At 43.1% G+C, this 22657-nt stretch overlaps 1 long non-coding RNA gene across 2 annotated transcripts; it reads right to left on the minus strand.

Annotated features, from left to right (window-relative positions):
- Positions 1 to 201: 201 nt before the first annotated feature.
- On the minus strand, positions 202 to 7491 carry LOC310713788. Of its 2 annotated transcripts, XR_014529462.1 has the most exons (4): positions 7399 to 7491; positions 4074 to 4250; positions 2614 to 2689; positions 202 to 316 (listed from the first exon to the last, which is right to left on the minus strand). It is a non-coding gene; the product is annotated as an uncharacterized lncRNA (long non-coding RNA). The 2 variants fall into 2 exon arrangements; XR_014529463.1 differs by lacking the exon at positions 202 to 316 and having other exon boundaries at positions 2566 to 2689.
- Positions 7492 to 22657: the final 15166 nt, after the last annotated feature.

The following is a 22657-nucleotide window of genomic DNA, read 5'->3' on the forward strand; positions in this document are numbered from 1 at the left end:
TTCTCTGGTTCTCTGCAGACATGCAGCAAAAGTACTATCTGGGTCTTCATCCCAGAGTGCACGTTATCTCGCTAATCCACATGAAGACCTGGGATAAACTAGTTTGTAAATCAGAGTCTTCCAGGATCCTGGCTAGGATTAAGGGATGGATCCATCGTACACACAACAAGGAAGTAAGTTAATACCGACAAATGTGACCTCGTGCCGTGCTCTTGTCGAAGAAAATCTCCTGTGTCCTTTAAAGGAAGGTTGAACAGATCTTGGCAAATCAATTTTACAGTTCTTGCACAAATCTATGGTAATAAGACGATTGTTCCTAGAAAATGAAGGTTTTTATTTATTGTTTGCCTTAGTATAATTATAGCGTATAAGGCTGCAGTCCAATGCTTACTTACCTGAGAGGAAGCCCCATTGAACACAATGGGGTTTACTTCTGAGCAGATATGTGCAGGCAATTGCAGCCTTGATGTGTGAAATGAGAGCATTTTGGAAAATGAAAGTCAGACACGTATTTAAAATGCCTCATGTGGGTATATAAACAGTTTTGTTTCTGTCTGCACAATTATGCATTGGATATGACTTCAAGAAGTCCCTGTTTATCATCTACAGCTACATAATGACATTTTACTAATGTTATTCTTCCAGGAGAATCATACCACTGCCTATTAAGGCTCGAAGCTGCACTCTTCTATGAAGTCATAAACTGTATAAGTGCATGTGCATATTTATATAACGTTAGCATATTATAGGTTGGAGCTTGTGCATTATTATTTTTCACCTGAAGAAGAATCGTTTGGATGGTGAGGGAGCACAAAGAGGGAAAACCTCTTTTATTTTAGTGATTTAGGCTGCAATCTGATACCCATCTATTGGGGAATAAGCTCTATTTAACTTTATGGGGCTATACATTGAGTAGACATCTATAGGATTGTGCCATTATCATGTCTCTTGGTACCAGTTACTGACTGTTGTCTTCAAACCATGTTTGTGAGCTCCAGAAGTACTGGCTGAACCAGGAGTGAGGAACCTACAGCTCTCCATACGTTGTTGTACCCACAACTTCCAATCTGCCCCAGCAATCATGTCCAATGGTCAGGGATGATGAGAGTGGTAGTCTAATGACATCCAAAGCAGCTGTATTTGGGTTCTTTTGTTGTTTTGGAAAGTGCAAATTCAGAGTGTTTGCCTTTAAAATTAAGACTAAATCAAATTTCTGTTAAAACTGTTCCACTTTTGTTGCAGCAGAGGAAGAAAATCATCCATGGATCAAAACAAAGCAGAAGGAAAAAATCTGGGGAATGAATGACCCTAGAGATATCTCTTGTTGCTCCATGAAGAGTAGGGATTCAAGATGGCAAATGGAGACAGACAATACATTGAAGGGGTTTGGACTAGATGACCCTTTGGGTGAGGACCAGTAATTATTACTCATGTACCGTCTAAAGCTTTTAATGTGTGCCTCTGGTTTAATTCAGAGAAATAAAGTATGCCTTGAGACTCAGAAGACTGGGAAACCCTGGCTTAGATACATCATTGCATAAATTCCATATTGACATACAGTATTTGCTTTTACATCCTGAGCTATAGGTACGTTCCAGATAATTTCCACCTCTGCATAGGTTCATATTGACACAGCAGAGGAATTACATATCATCACTCCATTGTCTCAAAAATCATTGTAGGATGCAATAGCATCCTATTTAGGCTGCAGCATCTGGAAGTGAAACTGTAAACTTTCATGGGACAAATTAGGATGGGGATAATGACAGTCACAATAAAACAAAACACATTATATAAGACACGTTTTGGTCTTGTGTCATTGAGCATTACCTTCACTTTGCAGATAAAGTGTAGGTAACAGCATCCACTTCCACAAATCACTAATCTTTAAGAAGTGCACATGAAACTCAATATTCTCCCTAACCATCTGGCTGCTGAAATCTCTCTTAATAGCAATGGTGGAATCTGAGCTGTGGCAAGTCTCCATCTCAAATCTGGTGGGACCAAAACTTCAATCTTGCCTCATAAAGGATGCTCCTGTCCATATCTATTACTGTCAGCAAAAGCACTGCAGCAAATAACCTATTTAGTGTCCATCAGGCAAAGGCTGCTTTAAGTGGATAGAGACAGGTGTCTGAAATATGACCAGAGCTTATTATATTAAGAGAAGACTCCAGGCTGAACTAAGTACTATAAATAAAGTGGTCAACCCAGAAGAAGATTGACTTTCATGTTTAGCTTTTTTGCTTTTGTTAGAGTAGGTCAGCATATGGAAGCTTTGGTGGTCTATCCAAGTACTAGTTCACAAAGAACAAAGTCTGTCCTCAAAAGGACTGCCGAGAACATCTGGGTACAGTACCAAATTTTCACATATTGTATCAACTTGCCTAAATATGTCCTAGCACAGCATTTGAATTGGACATCATTGGTCTAGCATCTCAATTTGCTCAGATGATTTTTTCGCCTGCATCGGTACAAATTATTTTTAAAAACCATGGGTTGAATCTAATGTTAGTCCTACGAGTAGGCCTATTGAAGTTAATGGACCTAAGTTAGTCATGGTAATGAAATCCAGTGCATTTACTCTAAGCAGGACAAGCATGGGATACAAACCAATGTTGACAGCAAGGATCTATTTGCTCTCCATGAGTATCTCACAGCTAGGTGCAACATTATCTCTTCTCCTTAGCTGTGAAGAGAAAAGATGGGATGTACTCATCAGCGGCTACACTGGCAGGATAGGCATCAGGCAGAGCCCCAAGAATGACCCACAGAGAAAGGACATGAGAGAGAGCCAACTGCAGAAAGAGTTCTTGGCAAAAGTCTATCCACCAGCATGTATTCATTTCACTGGCTCCCAGTATGTTTCCAAGCACAGTTCAAAGTGTTGGTGTTGATCTTTAAAGCCCTACATGGCTTTGGCCCTGTATATCTGAAGGAGAATCTCTACCCCCATTGTTCAGCCCGGACACTGAGGTCCAGCTCTGAGTGGCTTCTGGTGGTTCCCTCACTGCAAGAAGTGAAGTTACAGGGAACCAGGCAGAGGGCCTTCTCGGTAGTGGTGCCCACCCTGTGGAACACTCTCCCATCAGGTGTCAAGGAAATGAACAACTACACAACTTTTAGAAGACATCTGAAGGCAGCCCTGTATCAGAAAGTTTTTATGTTTGATGTTTTATTATGTTTTTATATGTGCTGTAAGCTGCACAAAATGACTGGGACAACCCAGCCAGATGTGTGGGATATTATTATTATTAGTAGTAGTAGTAGTAGTATTGACAATTGGCAGTTTTCAGTTAATTTCAACTCAGAGTAGGCTCAGTGATATCAATGGACATACTTAACTTAGCTCTATTAATTTCAATGGCCCTGCTCTGAGTATTACTTAGTTGGATACAGCCCAATGGCTATGAGCCCCATGCATCATGTGAAGAACTTTTTAGGTGTTGCCCCACACATGATTCCAATCACATGACTGGTGAGGGAAGTGAGGGCATGCTCCTTGGCACTGTCCCCTATGATAGATTTTGTTGTTCTCCACACAGCCTCTGTGTGGGAAGCCTTCTTCACTCAAGGAGGCTTCCAGCATGATCTAGAACCCAGGAAGATTGTGGTTCTAAACCATCAAGGACCCTACATAAGTCGAGGAGCTGCTCAAGCAAGGCTCAGCTGCACCAGGAAGCCTTTACTCCTTTCTGCCCAGAAAGATCCAATGGCCAGTTTGGGGAAATGATGTCATCGCAGAGCTGGAAGCTTCTTCACGGAGAACAGCCACCTGCTGTCCAGAGATCCAGAAGCAATGAAACTATGGCAGCAAAACAGAAGGAGCATCATCCCATTCCTCCATTTCTTTGCATAAACAGATATGATTGATTATGTAGATACATTATCTCACTCACTATGTGTTTCCTGATTGGCTTCTCTCTCCCTGGAGAGAGACAACGAAGGACATTCTGATGTAGGGTTTTGTTGAGGGGTATATTTTGGGCACCCAATGCCACCCCTCTCAACCAAATGTCAGTATTCTCATTCTCATTCTGCTGTTCCCAAACGTTTCTAAATCATTTCTTTACCTGCATTCCTCCACAGACCTTCTGATGCAGGAATTTTGCAGAGAAGTCTGACAAATGCGACTTAACTGAGAGGCTGTTTTCAATACTGCTTTGCAGTCAGTGCAATCAATCACTGAAGGGATGAGCCCATGGCATCTCCTGCTAGGCAGCGCCAGAGTCCCAGGGCCAGACACCGTCCTAATGAAATAAACAATGAGAAACACAGGAAAGTAAAGTGGGCTGAAATTGGTTTCTTCAGCCTTTAATCAGACCTGACTGGCAAAAATGAGTTCTCAGTAAAGGAGTCGAGTCCATGGCTTAATCCCAGATGTGCTCAGGACCTAATACTGCTTTATTGCACATGATCAGTGACATCCTTTAGCGATTGGTGCTGACCAAATGAAACTGATCATGGCAACAGGCAGCTGATATCCAGGCCAAGCAAGACTTTATGTGAAGAGTGCTTCTCTTTTCAGCTTAAAAGCATTGGCCGTCGTATCTGTCTTGCCCCATCAAACAGTTTCAGGGTCAAACTGCCCATTATATTTAATGTGCAGTATGCTAGTATGTCTCTCTTTCTCATTTGATGTGTGTGGACCACATTTTTTTTTTATTGAGATCACTGTGCACAGGAATGGGAGGCTATCTTCTTTTCCTTTTTCCTGCCTCGTGATAAGTATCACAGTGTAATTAACAGGAACGTGTGCACCATATTCAACAGGGTCCTGAGCCAAATCTAGCATATTCAGAGGGGTTGGGGGGTTGGATGAGTTGGGGAAACACAGCCAAGTTCAGTACCAGTCAGGTTGGTGTTAGAATTCCTGCTCCATGATTGCAGTCATGGGATTGTTGTCTATCACATGACAGTATATGTTTTGACTCCACAGAGTGGGAAGTGATGGAGACAGGATGATTATGTTACTGTGTTCTGTGAAGTGGGACTATTGTCCTTTGTTCTTTCTCTTTGCTGTCTGATGCTAGAGAGAGGGAGCCATGTTGCAGTGCTCCGTGTGTGTTTATATGGAAATAAAGTAGATTAGCCAAAATGCTGAGTTGCTGAGGTCTGTTACGCAAAGCTGCAAAGACTCTGAGGATCCCTAAGTGTGCCGATGTCTGTTTGCATCGGTCGCTGTGATGTTCGGGTGGAAGAAAGTTTTTGTAGCTCCTGAACGATCGACCAGGAGGGAGGGAAAATGCCAGTCAGGCATGTGTCTCTGCCAGGGTCCTACTCGGGTGTAGGATGAGCTCCCTGAGTAATCTGTGGCTGTCAGGGGGTAGGGTGTCAGGCAGGAAGGAGAGGCAGGCATTGTGTGGGAAAACCTTGTGAAAAGAAGCAGGACTACCCTGACTGCTGAGAGAAGGTAGAAGCCCATCTCCTGAGTCTCCTTTCTGAGAAAGCTGTTCGCAAAGGAGCAGGAGCAGCACCTCTGCTGTCGAGAGTCATTCCTGTGTGGCTCATGGTGCTCCTTTGCTAGTGGCTTCCCTACAGAGAACACTATGGACCAGGCAGGATTGGGACGCCAATCATGGCTGCTGCAGGACACTCCTTTGTCCATTTCTATTATTTCAAAATATATATCTATGTATCCATATTATTATTTTATTATTAAAAACTATCTTGATTTGAGAACTGCATCTGAACATTTAGAGATGTGTGAAATTCAATAGGCAGTGACATTCCAGTTGGCACATTCATCCAGAAGGTTTGGGTTAGGTGAGTTTTGCATTGGAATTTGCAAGGACCAGATTCTTCAAGCATCTCTACCTGTTAGCCAGCTCTGTTCTCACTATAAGTTAAAATTGTTTTTTTGTTTTTTGTTTGTTTTGAAAAGCATTGATTTTAATGGAAAGAATCATTCTTCAGATTCTTTTCACCTGAAAATACAAACAGCTTAGCACCTGTGGTCCTGGCTGCTTTTGAATACGTCTCCTCTCCTGAATGGAAAATACATTATGTGGTTTCTTAGAAAATATAGGCATGGAGGTTCTTCTCTTAATCATTATGTTTTATGGTCTAAATCAGGATTCATTTGTATTTTATCCCCCATGCTCTAGCAATCTATACATTACCCCCCTCCCTTTCTGCCTGGATAGTTGTAATTAGAAAGTGACTTATGAAACTACACCACAAACAACACACCCACCCGCTTTTGCAACCAACACAAGAGTTGAAATGATAATAGCACAGTGTCAAAACAGTAAGATTTCTCTAACAATTACTCCCAATTTCTTCTAATAGATAGTTACAAATTCTGGTCATATTTTAGTTTCAAGGCATGAATAGGAAGCAATTAAACACACACGCACAAAACCAATCACAGAGTATTTCATTCAAGCCATGTCTTATTCATTCAAAATGAATTTCACCCTTTCTCCTGCACCCTGCTAAGAAGCTACGGTGTGAATTGTCAAAAAGGTGGAATTTAACACGTCAGATTTCCTTTCCAGATATAGCAATCCTGCTAAATGTTCTGCTTCCCTGCAGGGCTTTTGGGTGTTCTTACATCAGACAAGTGTTCAAAGTTATTCTGTCAGGTTATCTGCCACACAGTGTGTTCCATAGGAGAGACTGCCCTCGAGGGAAAACCTGTCTCCTAAAGTAGTTTACAAATTGATCTAACAATTTGGTTTAAAATCACATGCATAATGTGTGGTTTCCTATTTCTTGAAGCTTCTCGGTGTGTTCAGGGCTGAAGAATAATAATGTCATATGACTCAAGAGATGAGCCACAGACAATTCCCCTTCCATGAACTGGGGGTGTGGAAGAAAATCTCTTTAAGGAGCAATCTTATGCACAAGAAGCTGTAAATCATGCCCGTGTAAAATTACATGAAATTCAAACCCCAATCAGCAGTGGGGCTTCCACTGCTTCTCTGCCTAAACTAGGGTTGCCATATGTCCGAAATTTCATAACTGGGATCCCACTGTCGTAAGCAGTGTCCAGGTGGAAATCATTGAAATGTCCAGGACGTATGTCAACCCATGTCAGAAGTGTAGATTTTGGCAAATTTCCTAAAAAATAGCTGGGGGGGGGGCTCAAAAAAAGATAAACAACTTTGCCCCAAAAAAGTTCAACAACTTTTGTGTCCGGATTTTCAGTTTTTGAAATATGGCAACCCTACCTAAACCTGGCAGAGGAGGAAGAAGCCTTTCAAACAGTGGAATTTGCTGGGTTGCCACATCATGTGACCAAGATGAACAGGCTTAGGATCCAGCCTAAGTCCCTTCCAGCTCTGATCCTGTCCCTGCCATGCTCCAAAAATCTCCTGGGGTGTGGGTGTGGGTGGGACTTATACCAGCCTCGGTTCAGCCAGCTTCAGCTCAGTTTCATGAAGCTCCACTGACCTGGGATGAGCAAGTTATGCCAGTGTATCTTCAGCTGAGCTGAGGTTGGAGACTTAACACTAGCCCAGCCTGGCCCAGCCTGAATCAACTGCCTGAGCCAGTGATCCACTACATTCTAGATTGCTCATCTCCATGGAGCTTGCTATAGGATTACCCCCTTAGCTTGCATTTAAAGCTGAACCTTCCTGATTCAGGCTTTCCAAAACAATGCATGAACTGAAACACAGCCCTCTTTCAGAATTTGCTTTTCTCCATGTCTTGCAGTGCAGTTCTCTAGCCAAGTCGTGCATACACAAATGCATATACTGTGGTAAATTCCACATAAAAGTGCATATATTAGCGAAACTAACATAGGAAAATGCATTACACAGAGGAAATTGCTTTGCAAAAAATGTGTGTTAGGCAACATGCAAAGCGGTGCAGGTGGGCCACAGGGGCAGTCACCCCAGGCACGAAATTGTTAGGGGTACAAAATTTCAACAGCCTGTGCTGCCTCAATATGGTTGCATGGTTCCATCACTGGGCTCTGTTGAAAATAGCTTCTCCATGCAAACCACAAAGTGACCTCTCCCGACAACATAGCAACTCTTGTTTTCTTATCTCTGTGGGACCTCGGGTTACAAACACCACGGGTTACAAACACTACGGGTTACAGACTCCGCTAACCCTGAAGTAGTATCTTGGGTTAAGAACTTTACCTCAGGATGAGAACAGAAATCACATGGCGGTGGCAGTGGGAGGCCCCATTAGCTAAAGTGGTACCTCAGGTTAAGAACAGTTTCAGGTTAAGAATGGACCTCCAGAACAAATTAAGTTCGTAACCAGAGGTACCACTGTACACACTAAAGTGCCAGTGAATTTTCATGAGGACCTTTTGGAAAAAAGGAAGAAAAAGGCAGAAATGTAGAGACCTCCACTTTAGATTGGAAGGGATGAGAAATGGAGAGAATCTCAAATTTACAGACTGTCCCATCCTTACGATCTCATGATCAAGAGCCATTGTGATGCAGCAGACAGAAAGTTGTGCTGGATGCAGCCCCTTCTGAATTCTCGCTAGCAAATCACTATCTCACAGGTCCAGGTCTCCTTCTGTGAAATGGGAATAATCAAGACCTATGTTGTAGGTTTGTTGTGATCAGAATTAGGGCCATGGATCCATTCATACTTCATTGAATTCCTGTGATTTTCCCACTCCCCTTGAATTAAAGAAACATCTCTCCCCAACTGCTTAGTACCATGCCATTCAAGAATTGCTGCTTATTGCATGTGACCTCAGGCTGAACCTAGTTTTTGAGCTGTTTTATATAATTCTGTACTATCTTCCATTATCCACATGTTCCCATCCTTCCAGATTTTCTTACAACAAAGCAACGGCTGCCAGAAACAATTGTTTTACCTAATAACCAAATCCACTGTCTAAGTACTACTACTTACAACAGTTGCATAGTCTACATTTCCTATAGGAAGGCATCATTTCCCCAAGAAATATAGAACTGCTTCCAAACATCAAAAGAACCAACAAAATCCATGCTGAGGATCTGAGTGTTTCATGATAATATCTAAGATAAAGCTGGGATCACAGGAATCACATTACTGCTCCCTTCTGACTGAAACTGATCAATAAACAATCTGGCTTTCACCTGAAGTGCTAATATAAATAATCTCTAATCTCTAAAAAACTAAAGACCTCAGTAATAATCACTATTCACCTGCTCGCACATATTCACACATCTTGGGTAAAGCCAGTTTCTGCAAAAAGTCACTTTGGTCATGGGGCTAGGACCCAGGTTTCTAGTCTTCAGTGTATTGTGTGGGATGTCCCTATTTTTATTGGAGGGGAGACATCACCTTGCCAACAAAGGTCCATATAGTAAAAGCTATGGTTTTCCCAGTAGTGATGTATGGAAGTGAGAGCTGGACCATAAAAAAGGATGATCGCCGAAGAATTGATGCTTTCGAATTATGGTGCTGGAGGAGACTCTTGAGAGTCCCATGGACTGCAAGAAGATCAAACCTATCCATTCTTAAGGAAATCAGCCCTGAGTGCTCACTGGAAGGACAGATCATGAAGCTGAGGCTCCAATACTTTGGCCACCTCATGAGAAGAGAAGACTCCCTGGAAAAGACCCTGATGTTGGGAAAGATGGAGGGCACAAGGAGAAGGGGACGACAGAGAACGAGATGGTTGGATAGTGTTCTTGAAGCTACCAACATGAGTTTGACCAAACTGCGGGAGGCAGTGGAAGACAGAAGGGCCTGGTGTGCTCTGGTCCTTGGGGTCACGAAGAGTCAGACATGACTAAATGACTAAACAACAAATGCAGGCAGGCAGGCAGGCAGGCATATGTGTAACACAGTCTGATGGTAGTGTAGCAATCTGTGCTTTAGAAGAATTCACAAGCAAGCTTGGACTCTTTGCACTGAAGAAAATCCTAGCTGTGCCACTCCTTTTTTTTTTTTTTTAAAGCTGAACTTCTATCTGTTTTCAGTATGAATCTAATGAAGCCATTTGTCATTTGACAAGTTTCCTGCTCACTGAGGCTGCAGCGCTCTTTCTTCCTTTAAGTTCCCTGAGCCACAAAGTCCAACATCTGATATTTTCTTCATCTACACTATCAAGCCTTCAATCAGAGAGAGAAAGAGAAAAGGAGGGGGAGAGGGGGAAAGAGAGAGAGAATGAGAAAGAAAGACTTGATAGAAGCTCCACAGCAGAAAAAAAAACCCACTGAGCTCATACATCTCCTTGGATGGGTAGGAAGGACGAGGCGATGTAGACACAAAATGTCAGATAATTTTCTTTCTCATTCATTTGGTATAGTTTATGATCTGCGGTTTAGCTCAACATGATCTCCAGGAGTTTCAGGCATGTGGCCTTTCCAAGAATATAAATGTGTAGCTTCAAGGCTCCTGTATCTGCAGCAGTCTTTTTGGGCCACATCCATCAGAAATAAATGTATCCTTCCAGTCCAGGCAACCTCTGGGGGCTCATTAGTGATACAGAGTTCTAATTTTGATCTCATTTGCATCCTCAACCTGATTGCTCATTTTTGCGCAGGCAAACCCATCCAGCAAGAGGTCACCCTACTGCAAATTGGCAAATGGTCCACTATCTCCATTGCCTTAGATTTAAGGCCCTGTCAAAATGCTCTGGGACAATATAAAGAAAGAAAGGGGTCATCTGTCTGTCAACGAGTTCTATGTTTTTGCCTTCCCGGCTGAAACTGCACAGCATGTTATGGCAGGCCAAACTCACCCAGGGCGAGTGTCTAACTGAAAAGCCTATGTCAGCCTTAAGTGCCATCATTTGCCAGCTGGCTATGTGCTACCAAATGGTGGAGATGAGAAGGGATGGCATTCAGATGCTGTGTATCATGCCAGCAGCTACAGCTCTTCCAGCCCCAGAGCCCTGTGTCCTTGTTGCTCCTCGCCCTTCTGCTTGCTGCCTTTCCACCACACTCAAAGAGTGAGGAGATGGAGCAAAGAACAGTGAGATGGCACATTCTCCAACTGTCTTGCCCTCTTGAGTCCAAGTGCAGAGAGTGGCTGAGGAGCAGTGACAACAGTGAAGAGGAAGTGGGCTCTCCCAGGTTATCTTGCCTATGGGACCTCCAAAACCTGAAGAAGGCACATAGCTGTAAGAAGGGGTGGTGATTTAGTGGTTAGGTGAGCCCCAGGCCCAAGTGTCCATGCCAGTTGGCTTTGCTTCACCTATCATTCCTTTGGCCTTTTACCTGGAAGAACCCTTCAAATGGCCCTTCTTCCTAGGAACAGCAGAGATTAGTATCACTCTTCCCCCCTTGCTTTAAGGATGCAAAAGTGCAGTTCCAGCCCTCGTTTCCAGTCTCTCCATCTGTTGAGACCTTCATCTGCCTGCTGCCATGTGGTCCATTGCTATGGCCATGGAAAGCACTGGCAGTCTTTGCCCCTTTCCTGACAGTGTGATGTGCAATGGTTGCTAACAGTGATGTCACTGAAGCTCATAATTCCGTCATTGAAAATATAGAGTTGAAACTTAGACACTCATCAAGCTTGCCTCCCAACCAAAGTGAGCATTGCTATTCCCAGAGTTCTTCTCCGGATAAGATTGTAATCTGACACAGAGAATAATTCCCTCCTTCCCTTTTTTGTCAGGTGTAGCAATGGGGACAGGAGCAGCAGTTGCGTGTTGAGACCCCAAAACCATCCACTCGTGAATGAATGAGACACAAGGGCATGGATATTAGGTTAATGTTATTGGGCAAATTTTGGCCACAACTTAATTGGTTACAGAATGTGAGCGGTATTGGCTTTGGCATTGGAACTGACGTGACTATATCTGACTCCTGCCCGTCATGCAGGGAGTCTGGTAAGGGTCAACCACCGATAGGGGGAGCCCCGTTGATGCAAACCAACTCAAGCTCCCCCTGGGTTCCCAACAGGGTTGTGGCATGGCCCTAGCCCAGTCCCGGACTTCGGGAAAGATCCACACCCCCAGATTCCTTTAACAGAATACCCTTAAGCTTGGAGGGGCAGGTGATAGCCACACCTCCCCTCCTACATCATAAGATCAACCAATGCCTAACCACCAAACCTCACAAAGTTGTGATGATTGCTACGAGGTAGGCAAAAACTAAATGGCCCATGCCAATCTGCCAAGTGGAAAGAAATCCTACCAGGCCCCTCAATGGTGTCCAGCTGCGGTCCATAGCAAGGCCAAAGTTGAAACCTGAAAATTAGGGAGTGTGGGAGGGAGATTGAGGAAGTGAGCCGAGAGGAAGCTCTCCGGCTAACGCCTCTGTTTAAATGGGGTCTGGCCACGCCCCCCAGTCAGCGGATTGGCTGGCTGGGTGATGGCATGGCTAGGAGCCTCTGAGTGACGTGGGACTCTGCCCCCTGCCCCCAGAGGGGAGTGGGTGGCCATGTGGTCCACCGCAACTCCTCCGCACTGTTGAGTGGAGTGGATTTCTCTCCAATTCTGCTCTTACCTGGAGGTAAGTGTACCTACATCTGTGGCTTTGATGCTGCCAACTAGCTTCTCCTTTTTCTCCCGTGGAAAGACCTCTGAATACCCACCACATGCCAAGGAAGTAAGAAGGAAAAATCTACCTGCCAACTCTGCTGTTGCTGATGCTAGTTTTTAAGAAAACAGCTTGTTTGAACCCAGTGGGATTAAAAGTGGGGATTGGAGCAGTGGTTGCTGATTTCACAAAGGCACTTGCACATCCTTAAATTAGGGAGAATGAGTGATTCCCCTCCTTGCAATTTTTAGGGAGAAGGGACATTTGGAATGCCCTATAGATGCCGCCCCGGCGGGAAGGTAAACGGCATTTCCGTGCACTGCTCTGGTTCGCCAGAAGTGGCTTAGTCATGTTGGCCACATGACCCGGAAGCTGTACGCCGGCTCCCTCAGCCAATAAAGCGAGATGAACGCTGCAACCCCAGAGTCGGCCACAACTGGACCTAATGGTCAGGGGTCCCTTTACCTTTACCTATGAAATACAAGGTGAAAGGTTCTCCAGTCTGCTAGCATCTCCTCTATTTCAGTTTCCACATGGTGTTCCCACACAGTGGTGAAGCAGTTCAAGAAAAGACAGACAGAAAGATTTGCTAAGAAATGGAACATCGCTGGAGACAACTGTGCCCTGCATAAAATACATGCATTTAAAACATTAACTCTCTCTGAAGAATTCTAGGCTGTAATAGGTTTCCAATACCACTGTAGTTTCAGCAACTTGCTGTTATTTATAATTAAGATACCACTTAGCTTTGCATTGTTAAATATTAAAGGGCCAGAGTTTTGTTAAGTTACATGGGCATCAGCTTCTCTGTTGGAGGCTAAGAACAAAGCTCTGTCAAACATCAAGCTTTGTTTTATGGGATTTGAGTGACCAGATGATGAAAAGCAGTATATTCCTCCCTGAAATATAAATCTGAGACCCCCGGCAGAAGAAAGATAGCTAAAAGGCGGCCTCCTGCCTCACACTAAGTTTGTTCTCGGTGTGGCAAAATGTTGACAGAGGTTGCATATTAAAGTCACGACCCGTCTAGTGAAGAAGAAGCATTTTGCGTTGAATAAACATTGTCAGAGCTCAGAGGGAGAGCAGTTTTCTCACTCGAACATCTTGGCATGAAACCCCTGTTCAAAAGAGGTTTCGTTTCATTTCTTATTTATTTTAACTTGCGATCATTAATTAGGCTTTATAATCCTGCTCCAATTCTCCAACGACCTCCTCTGTGACATAGTTGGTAATGGAAAATTCCACTCAGATCTTTGTTTATAGGCTACACAGCACTCTGTAATGATACATTTCACTAGTACAAATCATCCAGTTATCTAATTCATGTTTGCACTGGCAGTGTTTTAGGACTAGTTTATGTAGGTTTATACTCTGTGGCAGAAGTGGCAAATGTGTAGCCCTCCAGATGTTGCTGAAATATTACTTCCACCACCCCTTCCCATTGGCCATGCTAGCTGGGGACTGATGGGAGTTGGGGTCCAATAACATTCAGAGGCACCAGGTTAGCTGTCCTTGCCCTATGTTGTTGTTTAGTCGTTAAGTTGTGTCCGACTCTTCGTGACCCCATGGACCAGAGCACGCCAGGCACTTCTGTCTTCCACTGCCTCCCGCAATTTGGTCAAACTCATGCTGGTAGCTTCGAGAACAGTGTCCAACCATCTCAACCTCTGTCGTCCCCTTCTCCTTGTGCCCTCAATTTTTCCCAACATCAGGGTCTTTTCCAGGGAGTCTTCTCTTCTCATGAGGTGGCCAAAGTATTGGAGCCTCAGCTTCCCGGTCTGTCCTTCCAGTGAGCACTCAGGGCTGATTTCCTTAAGAATGGAGAGGTTTGATCTTCTTGCAGTCCATGGGACTCTCAAGAGTCTCCTCCAGCACCATAATTCAAAAGCATCAATTTTTCAGTGATCAGCCTTCTTTATGGTCCAGCTCTCACTTCCATACATCACTACTGGGAAAACCATAGCTTTTACTATACGCACCTTTGTTGGCAAGGTGATATGTCTGCTTTTTAAGATGCTGTCTAGGTTTGACATTCCTTATAGGATGAAACAAAGTCTTCAGTTCTTGACACCACCCACCTGTGCACATTGAATGTTTTCTATGAACTCAGTTTAGCCTAACATACTTACATATAAGAACAATACCATCTGACCATGAAATCTGGAACAAAAGGGGCAAACAGATCAAATGGGCAGGTTCAAGGGATGGACAACCATACACAATTGCATTGTGGGGGGAAAGAGCCCCATCTTCTTTATCATCTGATCATCCCAACTTTTTATTCTAGGTCCATCAGTGGACTTAAATAACTCTGATTAACTTAAGTCCATTGAATTAAATGAGTGCGTTCTGAGAATTACTTAGATACAACCGTGTGTGTGTGTATGCACATTTGAAAACAAAATTATTCCAATTCAAATGCACTAAAGAATCTATTTTTTCCAACATATTGACTATACAAGTAACATCTGTAGAAGAATGTGCTCAATAAAGCGTTTCCAATTTGGTTGAATTGATTACAGTATTGGCTTCCCTCTTTGATGCTAATATGATTTGTCAACATGAACACAATGGTGTCTTCATCGATTTTGATTTCCCACCCCAAAATGGTAGGAGCTGACAGCATTTTTCAATATTTAGTGCAATGATTTCTTGTGGCTGCGATCATATAAGAAATCATTTTGTGGTGCTGAACTAATATATCTTAAGTGCAATTTAATAGAAAAAAATATTGGGTCAAAAATTAATTTTATGAAAGTTATTTCTTTTGTAGCCACTTTGATTTGCCAGCATTCCAGCTTGCCGGACAGAATGATCCACTCACTCTCCTCCTCCTGTGCTACTCTGGAGGTTATCCTGACCCCCATGAGCCAATTTGGGAAGGGGGCACAGTGGAAGGAGGAGATTAACTCTGCTTCACAAGCAGAATCCTTGCACAGGACATCCACTGATTAGGTGAATCCTGCCCAATGATTGCTCAAACTCCAGAGTTTCCCTTCCCTTCTCCTGTTCATTCTGAACTTGCAGATCATTGCATCCACAAAGCACTTCTTCTAAAGGAAAACAGTGGGAAAAAACACATTTATTTAGCACTTTGAAGCATTCAAAGCACTTCACACCCATTTTGTCAATCATCATTCAAACAATGCAGCAAAATAAGACAGAGTAGCAATGAACTGGCTCAATTTCACCCACCCTACCTGCACACCAGGGATATAAAACTCAGATGTGACCCATAATTGAGAAGAATTATTATTTTCATGTGCTAAGTTCAGGGAACAATCAGACTGAGATGCGGCACTGAACATCTTGCAAAGGTAATCTATTCTTGTGACATTTCCCATCACAGTATTTTGCAGGCTCAGTAGGCGGGGACAGTTCAAATAAGGTTTGCACAGCAAATTGATGCTCTGATGCTCACCTGAACTGAACTGAACTTCTGAAGCTTTTGAAGTTCATCCATCAGCAATATTTTTGCATCCATGCACAAGGTCATTCCCATCAAGGGCAGAAGTAGTTGTTAGTGGAAGAAGGAGTTGTCTCTCTTGAACACGGCACCCTATGTTTAAATGTTGTCACGTGATCTGAAGTGAAGCAAGGGAGAAAAAGTGCTGTCCATTTCTTTTTCCTGCAGCAATTCATTTTTTTTTAAAAAAATATTATTATTTTCTTGTAGGCTCCTGGAGAGACTGTAAGGGAAGCAAGTATATGACTGCTCTGCTGGGATTCTTGCAAAATGTTTCACTGCAAGTAAAAGAAAAACAGAGCAGGAAAAAATGAATAAAAGTCAGAAAATGCTTGGTTGGTAGAGCTTCACAAGTTTTGTCATAGTTTCTGACTACAACCCTACACACATCTTCTCAGAAGTAAATACTACTGACTTCAAGGAGACTGATTCCAAGGTAGGTGTTTGTAGGATTGTACCCTAAAAACATGTTGGATGTCAGACCATGCATATTATTTCACAGGCAACGTTAAAACAATTGCAAATCAAACTTCTTATATAACTACTAGGTCTCTGCAGGAAAAAATAAGCAGGTAAAAGTCTGATAATTCCAATGGGTTAAACAGCTAATTATGTCAGTGAAGCAATACCCTTTAAAAAAAGAAAACTCAACAAATTTTTCATCAGTGTGCAACATACTACTAACTCGCTTTTAGGAGTTTAGTCCTAAATGGATATTTTCATAAAATAAGGTACAAAATGTGTTCTATGATGAAAATTTGTTTTGCAAAAATGTGTATATTAGGCAAAACTACAGGCAGACTTGTTTATTGGGATAAATACAGATTTAAATGCTAATGAATTCTCATGAAAGCTTTACAATGTTTTTTTACAGACATATAGTAGAAACAGCTAAAAATAGTTTTCGAAATAAAACAAAAAGTAACCGAAGATAGATTTTACAGAAAGCAAAATAAACATCTAAGGCAGAGGGACATTTCCCTCCTACTGGAAAACAAAATGTTTCCAACTGTTTCCCAAAAAACAGTTGCACTTGCATCTTGCAACAGTTGCATTTGCATCTTGAGCCTAGACACGGACATTGTCCAACACATGCTGTTAAAGACCTATTTATTATGCTCATTTTTTTGTTTTAGGTTGCAGGATTCTTTTTGGATCTTAAGCTCACCTCTGTGGCAAGAGAAAGAACTTCAGTGGGAGCTTCCTGTACTGTGCAGGCAGAATGCAGGTGACTGGCTGAATATGCACACAAGTAGAGACATTGGGGAGGGATGCGGGTGGCGCTGTGGGTTATACCACATAGCCTAGGACTTGCCAATCAGAAGGTTGGCAGTTCGAATCCCTGCGACAGGGTGAGCTCCCGTTGCTCGGTCCCTGCTCCTGCCAACCTAGCAGTTCGAAAGCACATCAAAGTGCAAGTAGATAAATAGGTACTGGTCAGTACCTATTTGGTACCAACTCTGGTCAGACCTCTTGCTCGGAGGGTGAGGGTTTGTAGAAAATGGCCTAATGTCCAGTTGTAAAGGGACGTGGGTGGCACTGTGGTCTAAACCACAGAGCCTAGGGCTTGCTGATCAGAAGGTCAGCAGTTCGGATCACTTCGACAGGCTGAGCTCCTGTTGCTTGGTCCCTGCTCCTGCCAACCTAGCAGTTCGAAAGCACATCAAAGTGCAAGTAGATAAATAGGTACTGCTCCAGCGGGAAGGTAAACAGCATAACCGTGCGCTGCTCTGGTTTGCCAGAAGTGGCTTAGTCATGCTAGCCACATGACCCGGAAGTTGTACGCTGGCTCCCTCGGCCAGTAAAGCAAGATGAGCGCCGCAACCCCAGAGTTGGCCACGACTGGACCTAATGGTCAGGGGTCCCTTTACCTTTACTTGAGACATTGGACACTGACATTAACCACCCCAATGGGCATGATCACCTGCAGCCTGTTTCTATATGAAGCACCCCTCTGATGAACTGCTGCTTTGCAGCAACATCTGCCATATTTCACATCCCCAATGCATTCATCTGGGCTAGAAATTCAGATTGCCTTTGACCCTCCAGATTTTCAGGATGTGGGATTATCTGCCGTCGGACTTTGTGCTTCTTGGATCATGTACAGCCTGGCCGTACCTCCCACCATCTGACCGCTGACACGTTTCCAAGTGCAACTGTGGCGCATAAGGCAAATGCCTATCTCGTAGGTCACTGATGACTGCTACAAATCAAACAAGCATCTGCCAGGAGTTTTGAAATGGTAATTTTAAGTTTAAACGGTTTCCATGTGAGCGAATGAATCTGTTTCAGCAACCTTTAAAACACATTCTGCTGCATTCCTTCGGTTTTGCCAACAATGTCACATTACTCTCATTTTGAAGTTATTTTTTTTTTTAAATCTGCAAATCACACGTGCAGGGTTTTTCTCTCTCTTTCCCTTATTGTTATTTTCAGTATGTGGAAATTTCTCTTTCTACCATGAAGAACATTTAAAAAAAAAAGTGTAGTGAATGCCAGTCCCTGTTACAGAGGACTTAGTTTTATTATTTATTTGTGTAAATACTGAAAAAATTAGTGTTCCGTGCATTCTTAAGTCCCCTCTCCCACCTTTTATGTGCTGATCCTCTTACCCTTGAGGAAGGGCCATAGTTCAGTGGCAGGACAGTTGCTTTGCATGCAGAAGGTTCCCAGTTCAATCCCTAGAGCCTCTAGCTAGAGCTGGCAAAGACACCCTGGAGAGCTGGTGGGAGTCAAAATAGACAATACGAAGACAGATGGACTGTTGATCTGGCACATTAGGCAGCTTTCTGTGTTCCTATGTTCCCTATTCCATGCTTCCCACAGTGTGGTCATGAAGCATGGGCTGAGTCTATGTGTGCTACTTCAGAGGTTGCATATGGAGAAAGAACCAGCCCCAGTGCAGGCTGCCCTCCCATACCCTCCAACATTTCTCTGATGAAAATCTGGATGCCCTAAGGAAAAGCAGAACATTCCAGCATGATGATGATGATATCCCACCCATCTGGCTCGGTTTCCCCAGCCACTCTGGATGGCTTATAGCATATAAAAAACATAGTAAAACTTCAAACATTAAAAACTTCCTGATACAGGGCTGCCTTCAGATGTCTTCTAAAGGTTGTGTAGTTCTTTATCTCCTTGACATCTGAAGGGAGGACGTTCCACAGGGAGGGTGCCACTACCAAGAAGGCCCTCAGCCTGGTTCCCTGTAACTCTGCTTCTCGAAGTGAGGAAACCCTCAGGGGATCAAATAAGAAACCAGGATGGCTTCTGTAAATCTAGGAGTGTCCCTGGAATATAGGGACATTTGGAGGGTCTGCCCTCCCCCATGATGCCTGAGAGCCAGAGGATGGAAAGGGTGAGGGAGGAGACAGAAGTGCCTGTGTGCGCATATGAAAGATGGAAAGAGAGAGAAGCCCCATTCTGTGCCCAATAAGCACGGCTGCCTTTGCCCAGTGGCACTGTGGCCCATAGAGTGCAGCAAAATACTGGGCAAGGCTTTGCCTTCAAGTCTTTTTTGGTTCATGGGGTCTAGCAATGCACAGCCTGAGGACATCGTCTCATTATGATGATGTCACACCATGCATTATTTGTCAGACATTACAAGGAGCAAAGGGAGAAGAGACACGAAACAGTGTCAGCTCTCTGTCTCTTATAACTTCTCATCTGGCCCTGAGCAAATAATTTAGTTAAAATACGAGTATTTCCTATCCATGTAAATGAGGGTTGCTAACTCCTCTGAGTTATCAATCTCTGGCTACACGCAAAAAACATTTCAGACAATGGTCCACCCTGGCTTTGCACTGCAAATTACAGTGTAACCTCTATGCAGCTAGGAGTATCTTTATAATAAATTTGTCCAGTCCTGGAGTCCAGAAGAGTTACTGCTGCCCAACGACATCAGTAATAACACTCCTCCACCTTTCTTTCAGCATGGCTGGCTTTAGAGCCAATTTGTCTGAGATTGCTTTGTGCTGTTTGCTCTACTGTAAATCCATAAAACAACTCCATATCTGAGAGGGGGTGGAATGCACTGTCAATAAGAGAGCAACATAAATGTCATTTAGTTTCACCAAGAGTGCTCTTCGCAGGAAGGGTTAACACCATTATTACAAGAAAGCAATATTCTGACACCCAATTTTGCAGACAACGTATAATTACACTATTTCAGGGGGACATCACTTCCAACATGTGTAGGGATGTCATTGCGCCATTTAGAAACAAACAAACAAATGCACACAACTTATTGGCCTCCCAAAGAATTTAGCACAGGATTTTGTTTAAGTGAAGGCAGGGAATTGCTGTACTCATGACATATTCAAACCTATGGAGAAGGGGTCTGGCTATTAAAGTCATCTTAAGAAGGGATGGAGGAGAAATGTTGACCTTCCTGAAGTCAATGTCATGGTCCTAAATGATACCATTAAACCAGGACTGAAGACTCATGCACTTGTACTGTCTTGTATGGTATATAACCCATGGTACAAGAAACAGGGTAAGCCAAGAGGGGCATGAGAGAGGATTATAAAAGTATGTGAAGTATGGAGAGAGGGAGGTTTTCCTTCTTCTCTTATAATGTTAGACCCTGAGGGTCGTCCAATGAAGGTGAGTGGTGGGTAGCAGATTAAGTCTGGAAAGAAGCAAACATCTCTCCATGGAATTCATTGTCACAAGATATGGTTATAGCTAGGGATGTAAGAAGGCATCTTTTTTTCTAATTCTGCACTGTATTCACTGCATGGAGCACTGTTTTCATTCTACTGCAGTTCTTCCCCCACCAAAGAAACCACTATGCTATTTGTATCACTGTCCATTGTGGAAGAATTACATAGTCATGTTATTCCACCTCATTCATCACCAGGCATGCAATGAATAAGTAGACACCAGCAATCTCTGCTCTTGTTCCTACTTTCAGCAGAATTTTCTGGCATCCCTGGAGATGTCCAACAGCTCAGATAGCTTTATAAAAGGAGATTAGACAAAGTCATGAAGGATAAGGTTACTAATAACTGCTAGTCATGTTGGCTATAAGCTGTCTCCAGTTCTTAGGAAACATAAAAGGGAGAATGATTCTGTCTCCATGTCTTCTTTGTGGATTCCCCATAGGTAACAGTTTGACCATTGTGAGAGACAGGATGTTGACCTAAGTGGATCTTTGATATGATCAATCAGGGCCATTCTTATGTCCTTATTTGAAATTCCAAAAAGGTGATTCAGCTAATTTATTTGGGATTTCACAAATCAAGGCAAAGTCTAGGTGGGTTGGCATTAGTTCGTTCTAGAATTCACCTAAAGGTTTTGAAACTGAGTCCAGTTGTTCTGCATTCTAAGAACAATTGACGGTCCATTTCAACAATAACTGGGGGTAGTGTGGGGAATAAGTTTACAATAGCTTTAAATATCAACCTCAAGACTTTTCTTGAGGAGGATTATGATCACTTTGAACAAGCATATCAATGCATAGTGTGTTCTGGCTCATGAGAAATCATTCATATGAAGTGGTACTGCGATGCTGATTTTGGATGCCACAACAGCATACACTGAGATGGATACAGAATAACCTAGAACCCACCGAATTATTTGTACAGCAGGTTCTTCACACATATGTAAATTTAAAGAGATCACAGCACATAATAATAATAATAATAATAATAATAATAATAATAATAATAATAATAAAAAATTTTATTTATATCCCGCCCTCCCCAGCCGAAGCCGGGCTCAGGGCGGCTAACAACAATAAAACAGTATAAAAGTATAGCATAAACAACACTCTAAAATCATTCATTATAAAATTAATTAATTCAGGCCACTGGCAACCTTTGGGCCAGAGCTCCGCGAAGATTGCCGAGGGAGGGAGTCAGGCTGTGCCCTGGCCAAAGGCCTGGTGGAACAGCTCTGTCTTGCAGGCCCTGCGGAAAGATGTCAAGTCCCGCATGGCCCTGTATATATATATATATATATATATATATTCTACCTGCCAATTCATTGCCATAAAATCAGTTGTTCCACAAAATGTCTTATATGGACTTGTTACTTTTGCATCTCTCCTCCCCAGAAAAATAGGATGGTACAGGCTTCCCCTGACTCATGTTTTAACCTCACAACATTTATCCTTACCACTGAGAGAGGGTGAGAGGCTGAAGAACACCCAAGGAGCTTTACAGATAAGCAAGAGCTGTAACCTGCGTCTGGCCCAAATATCCATTATGCCATAGTAAGTTTTGCTTCACAACAGGAATCCTCTGGTTAAAGATCAGCCACAGCAAACCACAAGACCAACTACGAGGAGAATCATCCCATCAATAGCCAACTAAGAGATGAGGAAGAGGTGCCAGAAGATTTGTGAAAACATTGAGGGACGAGTAGAGGACCTGGCTGAGTTTCCATCCTATCCTCAAAGGGTTTATAGAACTGGGTGATTTATGAAAGAAGTGGTTTTTAAAATGCCCTGTTCAGGCATTCAAAGACACACAATAGAGATCACATGAGGGGGACAGAGAAAAGGGACAAGTCAGGATTCTCAGTCAGGTGGAGAACCTATGCAAGTATGGCAGGATTCCCACTGGAAAAAAATTTCCTACAACATACAAATGGATGTGGAGTTGGGATTGGTGATATGAAAACTGAGGAGGCAATGGGCTCTTTCCCATCCCAACATCTTACATGACTGAACATGGCTTTTGTAAAACAAGGATCCAGAGATTGTTTTAAATCAGGCATGTCCAAAGTCTGTTTTGGGGCCCAATCTGATCTGCCGGTCGATTTAATCCAGCTCCCGTGGCAGTATATGGTA

This window comes from Podarcis liolepis (genome assembly GCF_965112155.1).
Source record: "Podarcis liolepis genome assembly, chromosome: 8".
In the NCBI taxonomy this organism is placed as follows: Eukaryota; Metazoa; Chordata; class Lepidosauria; order Squamata; family Lacertidae; genus Podarcis; species Podarcis liolepis.